Raw genomic sequence first — 8,645 nt, 5'->3', positions numbered from 1 at the left:
GCTCCAAAAAAATTTATTTATGATTATCTCAACTTTTAACCTATAACACGTACCTGTCACTTTTCAAACTCTTAATAAAAATAGTTCCCGTCCATGTAGAACCTTGGAACTTTTTGGGCAGCAAAAAGGAGGTTCAAATTTAATAAAAAATCCAACGGGGCACTCGAGGAATACGCAGAACTATTTTCACAAGCTGTAGAAGTCCAGTGAAACTTTTGTGACCATCGCAGCACTCCAATCACCAGAAAACTGACATATAAATTTATTTACAGTTAGAAGAAAAATAAAATTGTAATAAAAACACTGTAATACATTAAATAATAAAAATTTTTAATCAGAAATTTAACTTGAAAGCCTGAAAATAATTAATTTAAAAGTAACTCTACTTTTAACCTCAAAAACATACCTGTCACTTTTAAAACACTTATAAAAAATAGTTCTAGTCCATGTAGAGCCTTGGAACTTTTTGGGCAGCAAGAAGAATGTTCAAAATTGATGGAAAATCCAACAGGACCCTCGTGGATGCAGCAGAACATTTTTTATAAAATTCTGAAGCACAGTAATATATTCTGCGGCCCTCCAAGCGTTTTAATCACAAGATATCTGAAATATATAATTATTTACAGTTAAGGAAATAATTTAATTGTATTAAAAACATTCTAGTACACTTAAATAAACCGAATTTAAATCACAAATTTAACTTAGAGGCTCCAAAAAAATTAATTTAACAATATCTCCACTTTTAACCTTAAACACATACCTGTCACTTTTTTAAAGTCTTAATAAAAATAGTTCCCGTCGATTCACAAACTTGGAACTTTTTGAGCAGCAAGAAGAATGTTTAAAATTGATGGAAAATCCAACGGGACAATCGAGAATGCACCAGAACATTTTTTCAAAAATCTTGAAGCACAGCAATATAATCTGCGGCTCTCCCAGCGTTTCAATCACAAAATATCTAAAATATAAAATTATTTACAGTTAAGGAAATAATTTAATTGTATTAAAAACATTCTAGTACACTTAAATAAACCGAATTTAAATCACAAATTTAACTAAGAGGCTCCAAAATAATTTATTTATGAATATCTAAACTTTTAACCTAAAACACATACCTGTCACTATTAAAACACTTATAAAAAATAGTTCTAGTCCATGTAGAGCCTTGGAACTTTTTGAGCAGCAAAAAGGAGGTTCAAATTTAATAAAAAATCCAACGGGGCACTCGAAAAATACGCAGAACTATTTTCACAAGCTGTAGAAGTCCAGTGAAACTTTTGTGACCATCGCAGCACTCCAATCACCAGAAAACTGAAATATAAATTTATTTACAGTTAGAAGAAAAATAAAATTGTAATAAAAACACTGTAATACATTAAATAATAAAAATTTTAAGTCAGAAATTTAACTTGAAAGCCTGAAAATGATTAATTTAAAAGTAACTCTACTTTTAACCTCAAAAACATACCTGTCACTTTTAAAACACTTATAAAAAATAGTTCTAGTCCATGTAGAGCCTTGGAACTTTTTGGGCAGCAAGAAGAATGTTCAAAATTGATGGAAAATCCAACGGGAACCTCGTGGATGCAGCAGAACATTTTTTATAAAATTCTGAAGCACAGTAATATATTCTGCGGCCCTCCAAGCGTTTCAATCACAAGATATCTGAAATATATAATTATTTACAGTTAAGGAAATAATTTAATTGTATTAAAAACATTCTAGTACACTTAAATAAACCGAATTTAAATCACAAATTTAACTAAGAGGCTCCAAAATAATTTATTTATGAATATCTCAACTTTTAACCTAAAACACATACCTGTCACTATTAAAACACTTATAAAAAATAGTTCTAGTCCATGTAGAGCCTTGGAACTTTTTGAGCAGCAAAAAGGAGGTTCAAATTTAATAAAAATCCAATGGGGCACTCGAAAATACGCAGAACTATTTTCACAAGCTGTAGAAGTCCAGTGAAACTTTTGTGACCATCGCAGCACTCCAATCACCAGAAAACTGAAATATAAATTTATTTACAGTTAGAAGAAAAATAAAATTGTAATAAAAACACTGTAATACATTAAATAATAAAAATTTTAAGTCAGAAATTTAACTTGAAAGCCTGAAAATGATTAATTTAAAAGTAACTCTACTTTTAACCTCAAAAACATACCTGTCACTTTTAAAACACTTATAAAAAATAGTTCTAGTCCATGTAGAGCCTTGGAACTTTTTGGGCAGCAAGAAGAATGTTCAAAATTGATGGAAAATCCAACAGGACCCTCGTGGATGCAGCAGAACATTTTTTATAAAATTCTGAAGCACAGTAATATATTCTGCGGCCCTCCAAGCGTTTTAATCACAAGATATCTGAAATATATAATTATTTACAGTTAAGGAAATAATTTAATTGTATTAAAAACATTCTAGTACACTTAAATAAACCGAATTTAAATCACAAATTTAACTTAAAGGCTCCAAAAAAATTAATTTAACAATATCTCCACTTTTAACCTTAAACACATACCTGTCACTTTTTTAAAGTCTTAATAAAAATAGTTCCCGTCGATTCACAAACTTGGAACTTTTTGAGCAGCAAGAAGAATGTTTAAAATTGATGGAAAATCCAACGGGACAATCGAGAATGCACCAGAACATTTTTTCAAAAATCTTGAAGCACAGCAATATAATCTGCGGCTCTCCCAGCGTTTCAATCACAAAATATCTAAAATATAAAATTATTTACAGTTAAGGAAATAATTTAATTGTATTAAAAACATTCTAGTACACTTAAATAAACCGAATTTAAATCACAAATTTAACTAAGAGGCTCCAAAATAATTTATTTATGAATATCTCAACTTTTAACCTAAAACACATACCTGTCACTTTTAAAACACTTATAAAAAATAGTTCTAGTCCATGTAGAACCTTGGAACTTTTGGGCAGCAAAAGAATGTTCAAAATTGATAGAAAATCCAACGGGACCATCGTGGATGCAGCAGAACATTTTTTATAAAATTCTGAAGCACAGCAACATATTCTGCGGCCCTCCAAGCGTTTCAATCACAAGATATCTGAAATATATAATTAATTACAGTTAAGAAAATAATTTAATTGTATTTAAAACATTCTAGTACACTTAAATAAACCGAATTTAAGTCAAAAATTTAACTTAGAGGCTCCAAAAAAATTTATTTATGATTATCTCAACTTTTAACCTATAACACGTACCTGTCACTTTTCAAACTCTTAATAAAAATAGTTCCCGTCCATGTAGAACCTTGGAACTTTTTGGGCAGCAAAAAGGAGGTTCAAATTTAATAAAAAATCCAACGGGGCACTCGAGGAATACGCAGAACTATTTTCACAAGCTGTAGAAGTCCAGTGAAACTTTTGTGACCATCGCAGCACTCCAATCACCAGAAAACTGACATATAAATTTATTTACAGTTAGAAGAAAAATAAAATTGTAATAAAAACACTGTAATACATTAAATAATAAAAATTTTTAATCAGAAATTTAACTTGAAAGCCTGAAAATAATTAATTTAAAAGTAACTCTACTTTTAACCTCAAAAACATACCTGTCACTTTTAAAACACTTATAAAAAATAGTTCTAGTCCATGTAGAGCCTTGGAACTTTTTGGGCAGCAAGAAGAATGTTCAAAATTGATGGAAAATCCAACAGGACCCTCGTGGATGCAGCAGAACATTTTTTATAAAATTCTGAAGCACAGTAATATATTCTGCGGCCCTCCAAGCGTTTTAATCACAAGATATCTGAAATATATAATTATTTACAGTTAAGGAAATAATTTAATTGTATTAAAAACATTCTAGTACACTTAAATAAACCGAATTTAAATCACAAATTTAACTTAGAGGCTCCAAAAAAATTTATTTATGATTATCTCAACTTTTAACCTATAACACATACCTGTCACTTTTAAACTCTTAATAAAAATAGTTCCCGTCCATGTAGAACCTTGGAACTTTTGGGCAGCAAAAAGGAGGTTCAAATTTAATAAAAATCCAACGGGGCACTCGAGGAATACGCAGAACTATTTTCACAAGCTGTAGAAGTCCAGTGAAACTTTTGTGACCATCGCAGCACTCCAATCACCAGAAAACTGAAATATAAATTTATTTACAGTTAGAAGAAAAATAAAATTGTAATAAAAACACTGTAATACATTAAATAATAAAAATTTTAAGTCAGAAATTTAACTTGAAAGCCTGAAAATAATTAATTTAAAAGTAACTCTACTTTTAACCTCAAAAACATACCTGTCACTTTTAAAACACTTATAAAAAATAGTTCTAGTCCATGTAGAGCCTTGGAACTTTTTGGGCAGCAAAAAGGAGGTTCAAATTTAATAAAAATCCAACGGGCACTCGAAAATACGCAGAACTATTTTCACAAGCTGTAGAAGTCCAGTGAAACTTTTGTGACCATCGCAGCACTCCAATCACCAGAAAACTGAAATATAAATTTATTTACAGTTAGAAGAAAAATAAAATTGTAATAAAAACACTGTAATACATTAAATAATAAAAATTTTAAGTCAGAAATTTAACTTGAAAGCCTGAAAATGATTAATTTAAAAGTAACTCTACTTTTAACCTCAAAACCATACCTGTCACTTTTAAAACACTTATAAAAATAGTTCTAGTCCATGTAGAGCCTTGGAACTTTTGGGCAGCAAGAAGAATGTTCAAAATTGATGGAAAATCCAACAGGACCCTCGTGGATGCAGCAGAACATTTTTTATAAAATTCTGAAGCACAGTAATATATTCTGCGGCCCTCCAAGCGTTTCAATCACAAGATATCTGAAATATATAATTATTTACAGTTAAGGAAATAATTTAATTGTATTAAAAACATTCTAGTACACTTAAATAAACCGAATTTAAATCACAAATTTAACTAAGAGGCTCCAAAATAATTTATTTATGAATATCTCAACTTTTAACCTAAAACACATACCTGTCACTATTAAAACACTTATAAAAAATAGTTCTAGTCCATGTAGAGCCTTGGAACTTTTTGAGCAGCAAAAAGGAGGTTCAAATTTAATAAAAAATCCAACGGGGCACTCGAAAAATACGCAGAACTATTTTCACAAGCTGTAGAAGTCCAGTGAAACTTTTGTGACCATCGCAGCACTCCAATCACCAGAAAACTGAAATATAAATTTATTTACAGTTAGAAGAAAAATAAAATTGTAATAAAAACACTGTAATACATTAAATAATAAAAATTTTAAGTCAGAAATTTAACTTGAAAGCCTGAAAATGATTAATTTAAAAGTAACTCTACTTTTAACCTCAAAAACATACCTGTCACTTTTAAAACACTTATAAAAAATAGTTCTAGTCCATGTAGAGCCTTGGAACTTTTTGGGCAGCAAGAAGAATGTTCAAAATTGATGGAAAATCCAACAGGACCCTCGTGGATGCAGCAGAACATTTTTTATAAAATTCTGAAGCACAGTAATATATTCTGCGGCCCTCCAAGCGTTTTAATCACAAGATATCTGAAATATATAATTATTTACAGTTAAGGAAATAATTTAATTGTATTAAAAACATTCTAGTACACTTAAATAAACCGAATTTAAATCACAAATTTAACTTAGAGGCTCCAAAAAAATTAATTTAACAATATCTCCACTTTTAACCTTAAACACATACCTGTCACTTTTTTAAAGTCTTAATAAAAATAGTTCCCGTCGATTCACAAACTTGGAACTTTTTGAGCAGCAAGAAGAATGTTTAAAATTGATGGAAAATCCAACGGGACAATCGAGAATGCACCAGAACATTTTTTCAAAAATCTTGAAGCACAGCAATATAATCTGCGGCTCTCCCAGCGTTTCAATCACAAAATATCTAAAATATAAAATTATTTACAGTTAAGGAAATAATTTAATTGTATTAAAAACATTCTAGTACACTTAAATAAACCGAATTTAAATCACAAATTTAACTAAGAGGCTCCAAAATAATTTATTTATGAATATCTCAACTTTTAACCTAAAACACATACCTGTCACTTTTAAAACTCTTATAAAAAATAGTTCTAGTCCATGTAGAGCCTTGGAACTTTTTGAGCAGCAAAAAGGAGGTTCAAATTTAATAAAAAATCCAACGGGGCACTCGAAAAATACGCAGAACTATTTTCACAAGCTGTAGAAGTCCAGTGAAACTTTTGTGACCATCGCAGCACTCCAATCACCAGAAAACTGAAATATAAATTTATTTACAGTTAGAAGAAAAATAAAATTGTAATAAAAACACTGTAATACATTAAATAATAAAAATTTTAAATCAGAAATTTAACTTGAAAGCCTGAAAATGATTAATTTAAAAGTAACTCTACTTTTAACCTCAAAAACATACCTGTCACTTTTAAAACACTTATAAAAAATAGTTCTAGTCCATGTAGAGCCTTGGAACTTTTGGGCAGCAAAAGGAGGTTCAAATTTAATAAAAATCCAACGGGGCACTCGAGGAATACGCAGAACTATTTTCACAAGCTGTAGAAGTCCAGTGAAACTTTTGTGACCATCGCAGCACTCCAATCACCAGAAAACTGAAATATAAATTTATTTACAGTTAGAAGAAAAATAAAATTGTAATAAAAACACTGTAATACATTTAATAATAAAAATTTTAAGTCAGAAATTTAACTTGAAAGCCTGAAAATGATTAATTTAAAAGTAACTCTACTTTTAACCTCAAAAACATACCTGTCACTTTTAAAACACTTATAAAAAATAGTTCTAGTCCATGTAGAGCCTTGGAACTTTTTGGGCAGCAAGAAGAATGTTCAAAATTGATGGAAAATCCAACGGGAACCTCGTGGATGCAGCAGAACATTTTTTATAAAATTCTGAAGCACAGTAATATATTCTGCGGCCCTCCAAGCGTTTCAATCACAAGATATCTGAAATATATAATTATTTACAGTTAAGGAAATAATTTAATTGTATTAAAAACATTCTAGTACACTTAAATAAACCGAATTTAAATCACAAATTTAACTAAGAGGCTCCAAAATAATTTATTTATGAATATCTCAACTTTTAACCTTAAACACATACCTGTCACTTTTTAAAGTCTTAATAAAAATAGTTCCCGTCGATTCACAAACTTGGAACTTTTTGAGCAGCAAGAAGAATGTTTAAAATTGATGGAAAATCCAACGGGACAATCGAGAATGCACCAGAACATTTTTTCAAAAATCTTGAAGCACAGCAATATAATCTGCGGCTCTCCCAGCGTTTCAATCACAAAATATCTAAAATATAAAATTATTTACAGTTAAGGAAATAATTTAATTGTATTAAAAACATTCTAGTACACTTAAATAAACCGAATTTAAATCACAAATTTAACTAAGAGGCTCCAAAATAATTTATTTATGAATATCTCAACTTTTAACCTAAAACACATACCTGTCACTATTAAAACACTTATAAAAAATAGTTCTAGTCCATGTAGAGCCTTGGAACTTTTGAGCAGCAAAAGGAGGTTCAAATTTAATAAAAATCCAACGGGGCACTCGAAAATACGCAGAACTATTTTCACAAGCTGTAGAAGTCCAGTGAAACTTTTGTGACCATCGCAGCACTCCAATCACCAGAAAACTGAAATATAAATTTATTTACAGTTAGAAGAAAAATAAAATTGTAATAAAAACACTGTAATACATTAAATAATAAAAATTTTAAGTCAGAAATTTAACTTGAAAGCCTGAAAATGATTAATTTAAAAGTAACTCTACTTTTAACCTCAAAAACATACCTGTCACTTTTAAAACACTTATAAAAAATAGTTCTAGTCCATGTAGAGCCTTGGAACTTTTTGGGCAGCAAAAAGGAGGTTCAAATTTAATAAAAAATCCAACGGGGCACTCGAGGAATACGCAGAACTATTTTCACAAGCTGTAGAAGTCCAGTGAAACTTTTGTGACCATCGCAGCACTCCAATCACCAGAAAACTGACATATAAATTTATTTACAGTTAGAAGAAAAATAAAATTGTAATAAAAACACTGTAATACATTTAATAATAAAAATTTTAAGTCAGAAATTTAACTTGAAAGCCTGAAAATGATTAATTTAAAAGTAACTCTACTTTTAACCTCAAAAACATACCTGTCACTTTTAAAACACTTATAAAAAATAGTTCTAGTCCATGTAGAGCCTTGGAACTTTTTGGGCAGCAAGAAGAATGTTCAAAATTGATGGAAAATCCAACGGGAACCTCGTGGATGCAGCAGAACATTTTTTATAAAATTCTGAAGCACAGTAATATATTCTGCGGCCCTCCAAGCGTTTCAATCACAAGATATCTGAAATATATAATTATTTACAGTTAAGGAAATAATTTAATTGTATTAAAAACATTCTAGTACACTTAAATAAACCGAATTTAAATCACAAATTTAACTAAGAGGCTCCAAAATAATTTATTTATGAATATCTCAACTTTTAACCTTAAACACATACCTGTCACTTTTTAAAGTCTTAATAAAAATAGTTCCCGTCGATTCACAAACTTGGAACTTTTTGAGCAGCAAGAAGAATGTTTAAAATTGATGGAAAATCCAACGGGACAATCGAGAATGCACC

The sequence above is a fragment of the Cardiocondyla obscurior genome, linkage group LG04, assembly GCF_019399895.1.
Source record: "Cardiocondyla obscurior isolate alpha-2009 linkage group LG04, Cobs3.1, whole genome shotgun sequence".
Classification (NCBI taxonomy): Eukaryota; Metazoa; Arthropoda; class Insecta; order Hymenoptera; family Formicidae; genus Cardiocondyla; species Cardiocondyla obscurior.
Note: the sequence above shows the minus strand (reverse complement) of the source record.